The sequence below is a fragment of the Eufriesea mexicana genome, unplaced genomic scaffold (assembly GCF_001483705.2).
Source record: "Eufriesea mexicana isolate 0111107269 unplaced genomic scaffold, ASM148370v2 scaffold93, whole genome shotgun sequence".
Lineage (NCBI taxonomy): Eukaryota > Metazoa > Arthropoda > Insecta > Hymenoptera > Apidae > Eufriesea > Eufriesea mexicana.
In genome coordinates, this window is record NW_016908274.1 from 360,232 (window position 1) to 372,931 (window position 12,700).

The window sequence follows — 12,700 nt, forward strand, 5'->3', positions numbered from 1 at the left end:
TAGGAACAAATTGACCATGTTATTTTAAATTTTAGAAAAACGACACTTCATGTGCACCATTACAGAATGTCCTAAAAGAAACCAGCTATTTTAAAAGATACTAGAAATTTTGGAAAAACAACTGAAACAAAAGACAATGAAAAATGTATTTTCAACCCCTTACAGAACCATTTTTCTTATAGATGTTCATTTGGATGAGTTTTACTTATGTACTATAAATATTATTTTACATTGACAAATTTGTTTCTCATTAGAAGAAAAAGTGATTTTAAATATATTTACTATAATTTCAAAAAACGTCAGACAGATTGCCGACACTCCTCTACAAAGGGATAAACAAGTATACGAGAAAATACTGTAAGTAGTTGAAATTAAATAACTAATAAAATACCCAATAATGTCCTATATAATGTTCTGTGTTTAAAACCTATTATTAAACATGTGAAAAAGTTTGATAATCTAATTTTTCAACGATACTTCATTATCCATCTAGAGATAACTAGATCAACGCTATACGACAAAATGATAGCACATCTCGTGACTTCCAATGTTTCTCAAGTAACTCCAAAGTGGTACATATGAGCAAAAATAAAAATCACACGATCGTAAATCAAATTTGGATACAATTGACTAAAATACCGACAAAATCTATCTCTAGAATATTTTTGTAAATATAATACGATCGACAATCGTTTAAATTTCCATCTTCGAACACCAAAACCTCGTCAATCAGTTTTCTCGTATACACCCATTATGGATGCAACTCGCGCACCCATATTCCGCATAAACAGGTTATGTTCGTAAAAGAAAATAATCCTCTCCTTTCTCACCAAGAAAAGAAAACCTCGTACAGCTGCATACGTAAAATTAGAATACATCGCATTTCCGAAAAAAAAGAAAAAAATCGGAAGAGGATATGTCGTGCTATCATTCTGTCGCGTACGGTATCTGTAACATGTAATTCCCAATGTGAAGAGCTACAATAATTACCATGAAACATATAACAAAGAAAACTGTTTTCCCACCTCTCCCAATAATCCAAATATCTGGCTATCCAATCCCAGAGCGGTAGCAGTGCCAACGGTCGAAAGACCCATCCAAACATCGGCTGAAATATTCCAGACGCAAGTGCAAGGTCCGTCCAAAGAGGACTGCTCGCGAGCAGTCGGATCGTGGTCCGGTGCCAGGCGTATTCCTGCAAAGGCATTCGATCGTTAGTTAAAGGGCAATCCGTTAAAGGTGCAGAGAGGCGCAAGGGGAAACGTTCCCCGATGCCTGGTACACACAATACCCGCAACGGAACAGACGAGGACAGTAGAGCAGAGAAGAGAAGGGAGGAGAAGGAGAAGGAACGAAACGCGTCCGGAGGGTCCCGTGCCGGCAGATGAATCCTAAGCAATTTCTCGCTGGTCGGGCCTCTTTGATGCTTTGAACTCTCACCGCGCTAACCGATCCTCCTGGTAATCACGCGGCCCTCGCCACGCCCCGAAAAACACCTTCGATCCTCGGCTCTCTCGCCTCTCGGTGCTCTCTTCTCGCGCTCCTCTCCTCGTCCCTTTGATCCTTTTCTCCACGCCAGGCGCGCTCTTCCTTTTTTATCCCTCGGCCTAGCGTCGTCTCTCTCTGTCCTAACTGTCGCCGCTTATCGCTGTCTCGCTCTATCACCGGTATACGTCTGTCTCTTACAGTTTCACTGTTCCCGTCCTCGTCGCGCCTGCGCAGTTCGGTCTTCTCGTTTCGCCGCGCTCATAAGCGAGGCGGACTCTCTTACCCGATGGTTCGTCGGCGTGTTTTCGAATACGTCCAGCAGCTCGTTGATCCGCCGCGACTTTTTGATATTCAAAGCTTTCTCACTTCGTTCACCGGCCGCCCTCGGTCTGCGCACGCGCACGCGTGCAGCCTGGCCGGGTAGTCCTGTTTTCTTGGCACCTGTTTCACTGCTCGTTCCACGGTTTTTCTGCCTACCGTCCGCCACGCTCTGCGTTTCCTCTTTCGCTTCTTTCTTTGGATCAGGGTTTTAGGAAGTCCCAGAGACCCGTGTGGACGTAATACGCGACGGCTTCCGCTTTTTTTTCCACCTGCGGTTCCTCCCGGAGTAAGGTTAGACGACGAATTGACGCTCGTTCAATTTGTTAGGTTAGGGTCGTTGGAAGCCCGTTGTTTAAGACGTCTTGTGTTCGCTATTTCGCATTCATTGGACAGATTTATGCGCATTTTAACGGAGATCAATTTGTTTGGGACATGCGTTTTTATATTTCTTTTAATGCAAATCAACTTGTTTAGGACATGTGTCTTTATGCTATGAAGGGTTTATTTTGGTCGTGTTTGATGATTTTCGAATAGATGTTTCTTTATGGATTAGCGAATTTGTAAATAAGAATATAGTGAAAGGAGGAATCATTTATTGATGAATATTGTAATAATTAATCAGCTATTTTAGATATGACGGATAATTGTGCAATATTAGTAAAAATGTGGGTTTAGATCATCTTTTTTCAATTAAAAAATTAATTGATCGTAGAAGATTCAATTTCTTAAATTTCCCAGTTTGTATTTCCTTCAAAATTTATCGTAGAAATGATTAGAAAAGTAGATTTGTTAATAATATTTAATAATATGAAAGAAATTTTTAGTTTCTTAAACAATCTAAAGATCGTTGCTTTTATACTAATTATTATAATTGATAATCAATTTTTAAAGACTTATCTTTCGAGATAGTGAATCTCCAAATAAAACTGAAAATATTATTACAAGGAGAAAAGACTTTCTAATAGACTACGTATTCTATTGATAGCAATAATGCTATCAGAATAATATGTATAATAATATTATAAGTTTCAGTATTAGGTGCATACTAATGGTTTAAGTATAATAATATAAGTTTAAGTACAATAATATAAGAATGTAATATAATATTGTACTCTTACATTATCTACTAACTTGAATTGTTCAATTTAAAAGAATCTCAGATTTTTATTAACTATTAAAAGTGATTAATTAATGTAAGATGAAAAATTTAATATTCTTTATGAATTTAAAGAGGAAGAAAAATATCAAGAATATTAGTATGAATCTTTTCTTGTTTTCCTAGTTTTATTGATATTTCTAATATTACAACAGGAGTATCGTTGTTATAAACAAATGTAACAAAGACAGTTACGATATTTATGAAATCAGCAAAGTAACATTGAGAAAAGAACGAATATTTTGGAATCGTCGCATAATATTAGAAGACCAAGATAATAAAATTTCCGTCAAGGAAATAACGACTGCGATACAATTTTCGTTGTGATTGAACAAATCTTTTCGAGCATGATGAGATTCCAAGGAAATAAAATTCAGAGAAAGGTACAGAGGTTTAAAATAAATGGGAATTCGGATACGTGGGATTCTAGACGTGGCAAATATTGAAAGTAATAAAATTTCAGGCTGATACGATCCCATTACCGCTCATGATGCCATAATCACAACCGTGGGATCTGATTTCAAGCTTTTGATCGGCGATTCCGGAGATTGTATCTCTAACGACCTCGATCGGCTCTTTAATTTTTCCTTCTTCCTCTTCCTTATCCTTCCGTGTAGGATCAAACTACATAATCAGTATGAACTATGTAAGTATGTTCCTGTTAAAAAAGTCGAGATAATTTTTATTTTTGCAAATGTGTGAATTTAATATGCAGTTATGTTGTTATTAAATGACTTTGCATTAGCCATAAGCTGATGTAATATTCTACGTGAAAATTTCTCTCCGATAACTTTTTCAAATGTTATTTTTCATCTAGAAGTTTAAATTAGTATGTACGAGGTACAATTTGCTCGTAAAAATCACATGAACAGAATTTTACATCTTCTTTTGCATAATTACGACTAATGATTTCCTCATACTTTTGTTTCAGTTATGGAAAATTAAGAGATTTATCATTCTGTTATTATAGCAGGTTAGATTAAAAAACTATTCTAAAGAGTAAGATATTGCCTAAAGAATATTTATGGAAAGATTAGTCAAAAGCCTGGAATAAAATTTCCTTAGAGAAATGTTTGTTTTTGAGAAAAACAAATTAAAAAATTTATTAAATGTCCATATTATGCTTGTTTGTGTTTATAAATTAGATTTAGTTACAATATTCTTTAATTATCTTTACTCATTCTTTAATTTGACAAAAGAAAATAGTTCCAAGTGTCTAAAATAAAAAGTGTGGAGAAATTTGCAATTTTGTTTAAAGACATTTTTCAGTGAACTTTTCATTTTTACAATTTTCAATTATTCTCAATTAATGCCTTAAATAATCTATCATAAAATTTCATACATGGAGTCTACTAAAAGCTTCATATAAAAATATAGTTACATAGAAGTAATGCAAAATGCCAGATATGTACGTTACACTATACCCTATTGAAAAGTTGTCAAAAAACTGTGTAAAAATGTACCTACATAATATTTTTAAGACCCCTATTACTATTCACCTATTCTACAAGGACAAGTCCTTATTAACATTAAAACTATCAAATCAGTCAGAGTGAATGATTCCAGGCTTCTTATCTGTACAGTTACCAAAAGCAAATAACTATTTATAGAAACATAATTATATACACCTATTTATTTTCTTCCTGCCATTTTAATTAACATTATTTATACACGTATGCTATATTTAGGTGCATAACTCTGCTGTTGAAAACTATTAAAATTAACCTGCAATTTAGCAAATTACTGTATCCTTCAAATTCTGTACCCATCATTCATCCTTGCTGAAACGTAGCCTTATCTTCCTTCGGAATCCAACATAAAATCACCATGAAGAAGCTGAAACCGTCATGGAACATTGGAGGACTATGAGAAGACGCAGAAGACCGGACAATAATTCACGAAGAAAACATACAAAAGGAAGGATAGATGAAAACGTAAGGTTAATAAGTTTACAGTAGATCCCAATAATAAAAGGAGAGAAGCGGAATCTCAGATGTTAAACGAAGAACTATAATCATTAATCAAGCTCCCTCGCCCTTTTCTCGCTCCTCCGATCCTCCCTGAGCGATAAGTAATTCATTAGGCATTGACTAACTCCATCCGGCCGTCTATTAAGAAGGCCAGCAAGAGGAAAGGACCGTGACGAATTGGGTAAATAATACACGTGAAATTCGAGAAAGTCCGCTGTCTTTCGCTGAAGAAACTCGCCGGGACCGAAACCGAGGGTAATGGAAATAATGATCCATCCTTCAGCTGATTAATTTCAATCTTCCTCTGGTACGCCTCTGCGCAGCATTTCACCGGTTTCTTCTATTTTCATTTGGCTTTCTGTTTTTATGGCGGATTACGTGTAGCAATCCTACTCTGTAAACACTTCAGGCAACCGGCATTATTGCAATATCAGGATACGTTTCAAGATATTATTGCTAGATCTAAATGGATACTATCTTACATTACTACATTGCGTATTTCACGTAATAAAGGATCACGAATAAAGTTATTTAGGATATTTGTATCCTACCGTGTAATGTTACACGAGATTGTGTTAAATTCTCATGTATTAAAATATTTCTTTTATCGTGGTGCACGTCCAAGGTTTTAATTTCATCAGAATTTTTAGAATGTTAAGAAATTAGTACAAAATACTAATATTGACGATGTAAATTTGATGACAGAAAATGAAAAGTGACTTTGTTGGAAAATCATTGAGGAACTGCTGTCGTTGAAAATAATTAATATTTTTTGGACTATTAATAATTTATAGAATAAAGAAATTTTAATTAAAAGTACTTGAGAATTTCAAAAATTTGTTTCTATATATCGATAATTTCAACATTTTTAAGAAATTCTTTTGTGTGTGTGTGTGTTTCTTCTTTTAATTTTACTCGATGATTTATCCGACTTATCCACAATGAACGAAAAATAATTGATAAAGTAATCAAAGATCATAAGGGTCCAGAGACTTGATTTGACACAGAGTTAAATATGAGAGTTATCTGAATTAGGTGGTGCGATATTTTATACATTCGAACCGGTTTCGAATCAAATTATGTAACGATACATCATCCTCGACCTTTTATCTCTTTTTCATCTAAGATTATTTTTCATCTTTGATCTTCTCGATATTTATTACTATTTAAGGACAGTATTAAAATTATAATGACTTTCGAGATTTAGCTATATTTTTCTCGTGCCCTTTTCCTTTATTGTATTCGCTATAAATTAATTTAAAATCGATATTATCTTAATTCATATAAACAACCATTCGATATTACATAAAAATAAGAATTTTTCAATAAACATTTTAGGTTGATTCAAAATTTGCATCAGAGCAATGAAAAACATACGAGCTATTAAATTATTCCATGCTGTACAAAAATTACTATATTTCCAAATGAAGCTTTGAAATTTTGTCAGAAACATATAATATAACAATTAAAATTAGCAAATTAATAATTTTTCAAGGAAAAACAAAATCGTTTGATACAATTTCATCGCTACATAAAGAAATTACATTAGTATTACCAAACTCGGTAAAATAACTAATTAATTGCTAGTAATAAATTACATAAATTATCCTGCACTGTGCAAAAATCAATATTCCAGATATAATTTCAAAATTCGATCAAAAAATTCTCTGAACAGCTAAAGTTACCTAAATACCCGTTCACTACCCTCAAACGAATTACCTCAAAAATAAAAATTCTTTCGTACATTAAACAATATCCAAGGATGTCCAACCCCCCTCTCCACGAAAAGACCAAATGATTCCGCCAAAGTTCGCAGGACAACCCCGACACCAAAAGCAAGAAAGCAGAACCACCAGGCAAGCAAGCCATCAGCAAGAACGCGAAGAAGACCCCAGAATAGGATCAAGGACACGAACAAAATAGCCGTCGAAGAACAAGACGAAAATCACGAAAGAAGAAGAGGAGGAAAATAGCCGAGGAGGACGAAGGAGAAGCAGGGAAAGAAGAAGAAGAAGAAGAAGAAGCGAAAGAAGCAGCACAAAGGGAAGCAAAAGAGGGGCATGGGAGGAAGGTGGTAAAAGGAGGAGAAGGATGCTCCTAATTCGTAGTTCGGGGCGGGGTTTTTTTCGGCGATAGAGAGGGAAAAAGCTGGTCTTAGGGTTGGAGCGAGCGAGACAGAGGCAGGCACAAAGCGAGCTGAGGTATAAATTGGTTTGTTTGCCGCGGAGATAAAAGGGGCCGCTAAATGTTATCTTTAAGGTGTCGGATCAACGCAAATGTGGCTGAGTTACTCGTAATTATAGTATACACGGGCCGAGACCCTCGCCTCTACCTGCCGCGCCATCGGCCGACACTCTTCGCTTTCTCCTTCTCTCACCGCTGCCTTGTTTCACCCCATTGGCGTAACTATCGATTGCGATCCGATCTATGAGCCGAGATACCGAGATACCGACGGAGGCGATACTTGTTTGGTTAGACCAGCTATGTCCACGGGTGGGGACCGCGCGGCGATCTACCCCCACCACTTCCACTCAGCGACGATGCGCGGGACACGATGTGTATACACGTAGTGTCACTGGTGACGAGAATCGTTCCGCGCTAACGCGAATTCCACGTGAAGCGCTGTCCGATGCGCAACGGAGATGCGCGTGAAATTATTCTGACACCAGCCGGCCGACAGACCGCGTCCAGGCAGCTGTATGGCGCTTATTTGATATCGGTAATTGAAAATTGGCATGCGGAAGTAAACAAGATGGATAAATGTATACCTGCGTGTCCTTTTTTCAATTCCCTCGGGTCTTGCATGTCAGGGTGTGTGGAAAGCTATACGCAGTATTGTAGTCCTTCCAAAGATGTGTATACGGATGGTTGTAAGCGTGTAATTTGGAAACTATTATTTGAGAGAAGTGATGGGCATGGTATGTCGCTTGTGAAGCATAGGTTATCGAAACTTTTCCATTTGTCGAATTGATTTTCGGTTACTGCAAAAAGATTCGATGAGAATTTTTAATAGCAGATAGTATGACTTATTTTAACGAAAGATTTATGTTATTAATGGTACTAAATAGTGTACTTACTTATCTATCGTGGTAAGATTGAAGTAAGCAGTGGACTTTCACGTAGTTGTTGGATGAATTCAGAAGTATAAATTTACACTGATACGCGGTTGTTATAATGTACTATTGCCATGTGTATTTACAATGTATGGACTTTCGCGGAAGTTGTTCGTACTTCGCGCGCATCGCATCACGCATCAACAGCGCGCACTGGAATAGGGGAAGAACCTAACCTCGAACCTTATAAAAGAAGAGTCTTAGATGTAATGCTTATTTTTAATCAGATTTTGAAATAATTTAAAGATTTTATAATAAAATAATAATAATTGTAATAATATAAAGAAGCTATTGATATACAATTTCAATTATAATTAATTTACTACATATTTAATAGCACAATTTGGAAGCTTTGCATTTCTTATATTTTAAATTTGATAAAATTCAATCAAATTAAACAAATACAAACTTTTTTAATTATATAATATAGTATATGTAGATATATTGTATAAGTACTGTACAAGTAAATTTAAATGTACAACTGAAAACATCTTTATAAGGCGACTTTTATAGCAATAAGAGATACTGTATGGATCATTTGTGCAGTTTATAGAAAAATTATGCTGTAAATACAGTTTATTAAAATAACAGAAGAAACACACCAATTTAAATTTCAACTTTTCTTTTCCATTTTTCCTTCATTTATATTTAAACTTTTAATCTAGAATTATTTCTATTCGTAAATTATATTAAATTATCTTACGAAAACTTTTGGTAACATTGTTCTTTTGTTGTAAGTTTTATTTGTATCAGAATGATATTTTTAATAAAAACATAAAAATATCGTATCAAAATTATGTTATATAATATATTATGATCGTAATATATTTTTACTTTGAATATTGTAATATCTTCGTTTAAAATAAATTAGCATCAGTGTGCTTGGCTTATCAAACTCTGATTCGGAGATCACAGATATCCCTTCCACAATGATACTCTAATTAGAACTATTCAAACTGTACTTCCAAATAAAATTAATTTTCTCCACTTATATATGCCGTTTCTTATTTTAAGATCATGGTGAAATATCAAAGAGAATATTATACTTCTTTCGATAGCCTTTTCCTCATAATTGGTAACTCTTTTCATTTCAAAGTAACTTAATTTTTGGGGTAAAGAGAAACAGGTCAGATTAGATAGCTATGATGAGATTATATTACTGGAATTTGGATTAGGGGAATATGTACAATTAACGAATCGAAAAATTTGATTTTCGTCCTTTTTTTGAGTCAAATAATTTTAAATTAGTAATTTTGACAAAATTTCGTTCCAAATAGCAGACTTAGCACTTTCAATCTAGATAAACTCATTTGATGACAGTTCTTAATCTTGAATGTTTTTGTCATCTGTTATTAAAATTTGAGCTTCTAAAAATATTTTTTTAGAAAAGTACATTTTCATTTTTTTAATATCCAGTCTTTAATTTAAATGCCATTTTTCTAAAATATTGAATCAAACTCCAATTGTTTTATTAAAGTACATTGTTTATCACATGTATGTATAGTTTCTCACTCGTGTCCTAAACTTTTGACAAATGAAATACATATATACATTGAATTGAAACTTTGAAAATAGTACTAAATATAAAATAAAATACAAGTATCGAAATGTGCACTTAAAATTATAAAAAAATCCAACAAGTACAAAATTTGCAGGACAATGAATTGCAAAACAAACATTTTGCTAGGGCAATAAAAGTATTCGAAAGTATGAATTATTTTATATTAATATTATTTCATGTATAGTATTGATTTATGTTAATACTTGGTTGAACTATCATGAGTATTGCCTAATTCCCTAATTCCAGTTACTTTTACTAATTACTTTTTTTTTTTAGATACAATATAATAAACTCATGCTCATGTTCATTTTTTCACAAATTCCGTATTTGTTGTGAGATTTTTAAAATAATTTTATCTATAAGTTCTCAACATTTGTATTTTACTTCAAAAATTTCAAAATATTATTTAATTGATAAAAAAATTATTATAGTAAAGTCAGTGTATCTAGTACTATTATATATACCTATATAAGTATTATTAAATACATGATAATATTACTATCAGCGATAATACACATTTCTCTTTCTATTATTTAATGTAATTGTAATTTTTGTTATCACTGATATAATAATTATACAGTAACTTTTTTATCATATCTAAATAATTAGTAGTTTATTATGGCACATTTAACTGTTCATAACGCAGTTAAAATGTTAAAATTATGATAAGCATACTTTAGGAAGAATACATTTTAAAAGAGTAGATTAAATATACATATGTACTTGTTGCACATACATAATTGCTTTGAATTTCTGTGTTCTACTTAAGTCATATTTCATGTCCATTAATAATAAAAAGAAAGAACCTAGAAGTATATGAGTGTGTTTGAGTAATTATAAGTTAATAAAAGCAATAAAAAATTAATTTAGTTGCAACAGTAACAAATATCTCCCAAAAATTTCGATTTTGTTTTCTATAAAAAAATAAGAAAAAATTAAATCACTTTTAACTTGTATTAGTAATAACTAATTACGATAAAATATTAAATTATTCAAACTAAAAATAGTTAATAGTGAAGTTATTGACCTACATTCCATAACTTTTATTAGATATAGAATTCAATAATTTGTTTAAAATTTTGTTTTACATAAAATAAGGTTTGCATTGCCTAAACAAATCTTTTATAAATTTTATATAAAAGTTAACAATTTTGTAAAAATTACATACTTAAGTAAGGACATTTTATAAAAATTAGAAAAAAATTGGTTGACCTTTTTTCTCTTCTTAACATGCTCACATTTTGCAATTATTTTCCCTCGTTATTTCGCAGAATATGACATAAATAAATAATTTCATGCATCGTGTATAATTAATTAAATAATTGCGTGATTGCATGCAACTTGTGTAACACAAAGTAGTGCCTACTTTAAATTAAACTCCTGATAAGGTAAATACTGTTTCCGTTGCATCAAATTATATAATGCATTTTCAATTATACACACGGTTCTCAAAGCCATTGTTAATTTAAAATCAATTAAAACTTAATCAGTTTGATTTTAATTAAATTCATTTAAATTGAATTAATTGCTTAATTAATTCGAAATTAATTGAACATTACATAGTTCACCCTTCTTATGTCACTGTTCATAATGATCATAGTCATTCTTAATCCTAAGTAAATTAAAAAAATATTCGTATCGTATTAAATAATAGAATCGATTGAAAATCACAAATAATTTTTTACTGGAAAATAAAGAAATGAATTGCTTCCACAAATAAAAAAAGATTTGCATTTTATAGTTCTTCAATTACAAAAAAGGTACTAAAAATACCATTAAAAAAGTTTAGAAGAATAGTAAAATATTTTTTCCTTAAGATTGAAAAGCAAAAAGGGAAACAGAATGACTCACAAATCAGAAAATTTGGATTTAAATATTTCTACATTTTTTAGTCATAGAAAATAAATTCAAAGAAAGAAAAATGAAGAAATTTCAATAACAGATGAAAATACAGAACTAGAAAATTCAACAAAAAATTGAAATTCCAAAGCACCATAGATATTAAATGAAAAAGTGAAAAGTAATAATTGGAAAGATTATGCAGAAATAAAATTTGCACTTAAATGACAATATTAAATGATTCCAGTCAATATGATTTTAATAATACCAGCAATCTGTAAATGAAGAAATAATATTATAAAATAGCATATAAAATAGAAAACCCTTTTATTTAAAATATTAAAGAAAACATTCTCAACTGAAATTCAATACTTAAAATATAAAAAATTTTCAAATCTATGATATATTACATTAATACAATTTGCACAAAATTTGATTAAAATATATTTCAAACACGTTATACGACATTTTAAAAACCACCATACAGTATTTCGATTAAAGTATAAGGCATATTCGAGAAAAATATCAATTTAAGAGCAACTTATATTATTTTAGCAAGTTCGTCATAAGTTTGAGGTTTTCAGAGACATTACGCCAATGGGAATGCTTTATCTCAGTTTCCAACAAGATGGGACTCCCCATTGGTGCGGCTTGAAACAGCCGCGCGTACAGTGGGGCCAACATTATAGTACAAAATAATAATTCATAAATTATACGCGCCGCGACCGTTTAGAGGCTTAGGTATACAGCTCACTGCACATGCAGGTGATTCTGGTGCAGGTATATCAATAAGCTTCGCTAGGTATGCAGCTATTATACCGGGTGACTTAAAAACACCTTATACCATTTTTAATAATATATAAGATTTTAAACTGAAAAGAAAATTTGCGAAGAATATTATTAATATTCGACATTCGTTGTATGTATAATTTTATCGATCGTAAGTATGATAAACATTTATGCCTCTTTCTATATCTCGTTCGTCGTGTATAAATATAACATCGCTATTTATTTCAATTGTGAGTAAATAAGAATTTTATAGTAAATTGTGGATCTTAGTTAGGATAAAGATTTAGTTATGATAACAGATATGTAAATCTTTTTGTGATTAAATAGTATCATAAATTTGGAAAATTGTAATTTTTTAAATATAATTATTAAAATATTTGTTGCTGACAGATTTTAATTGATTTAATTTTTAATCTTTATTTTTCCGATTAAATAATTAGATTTGTTCAAAATAATTTGTAAT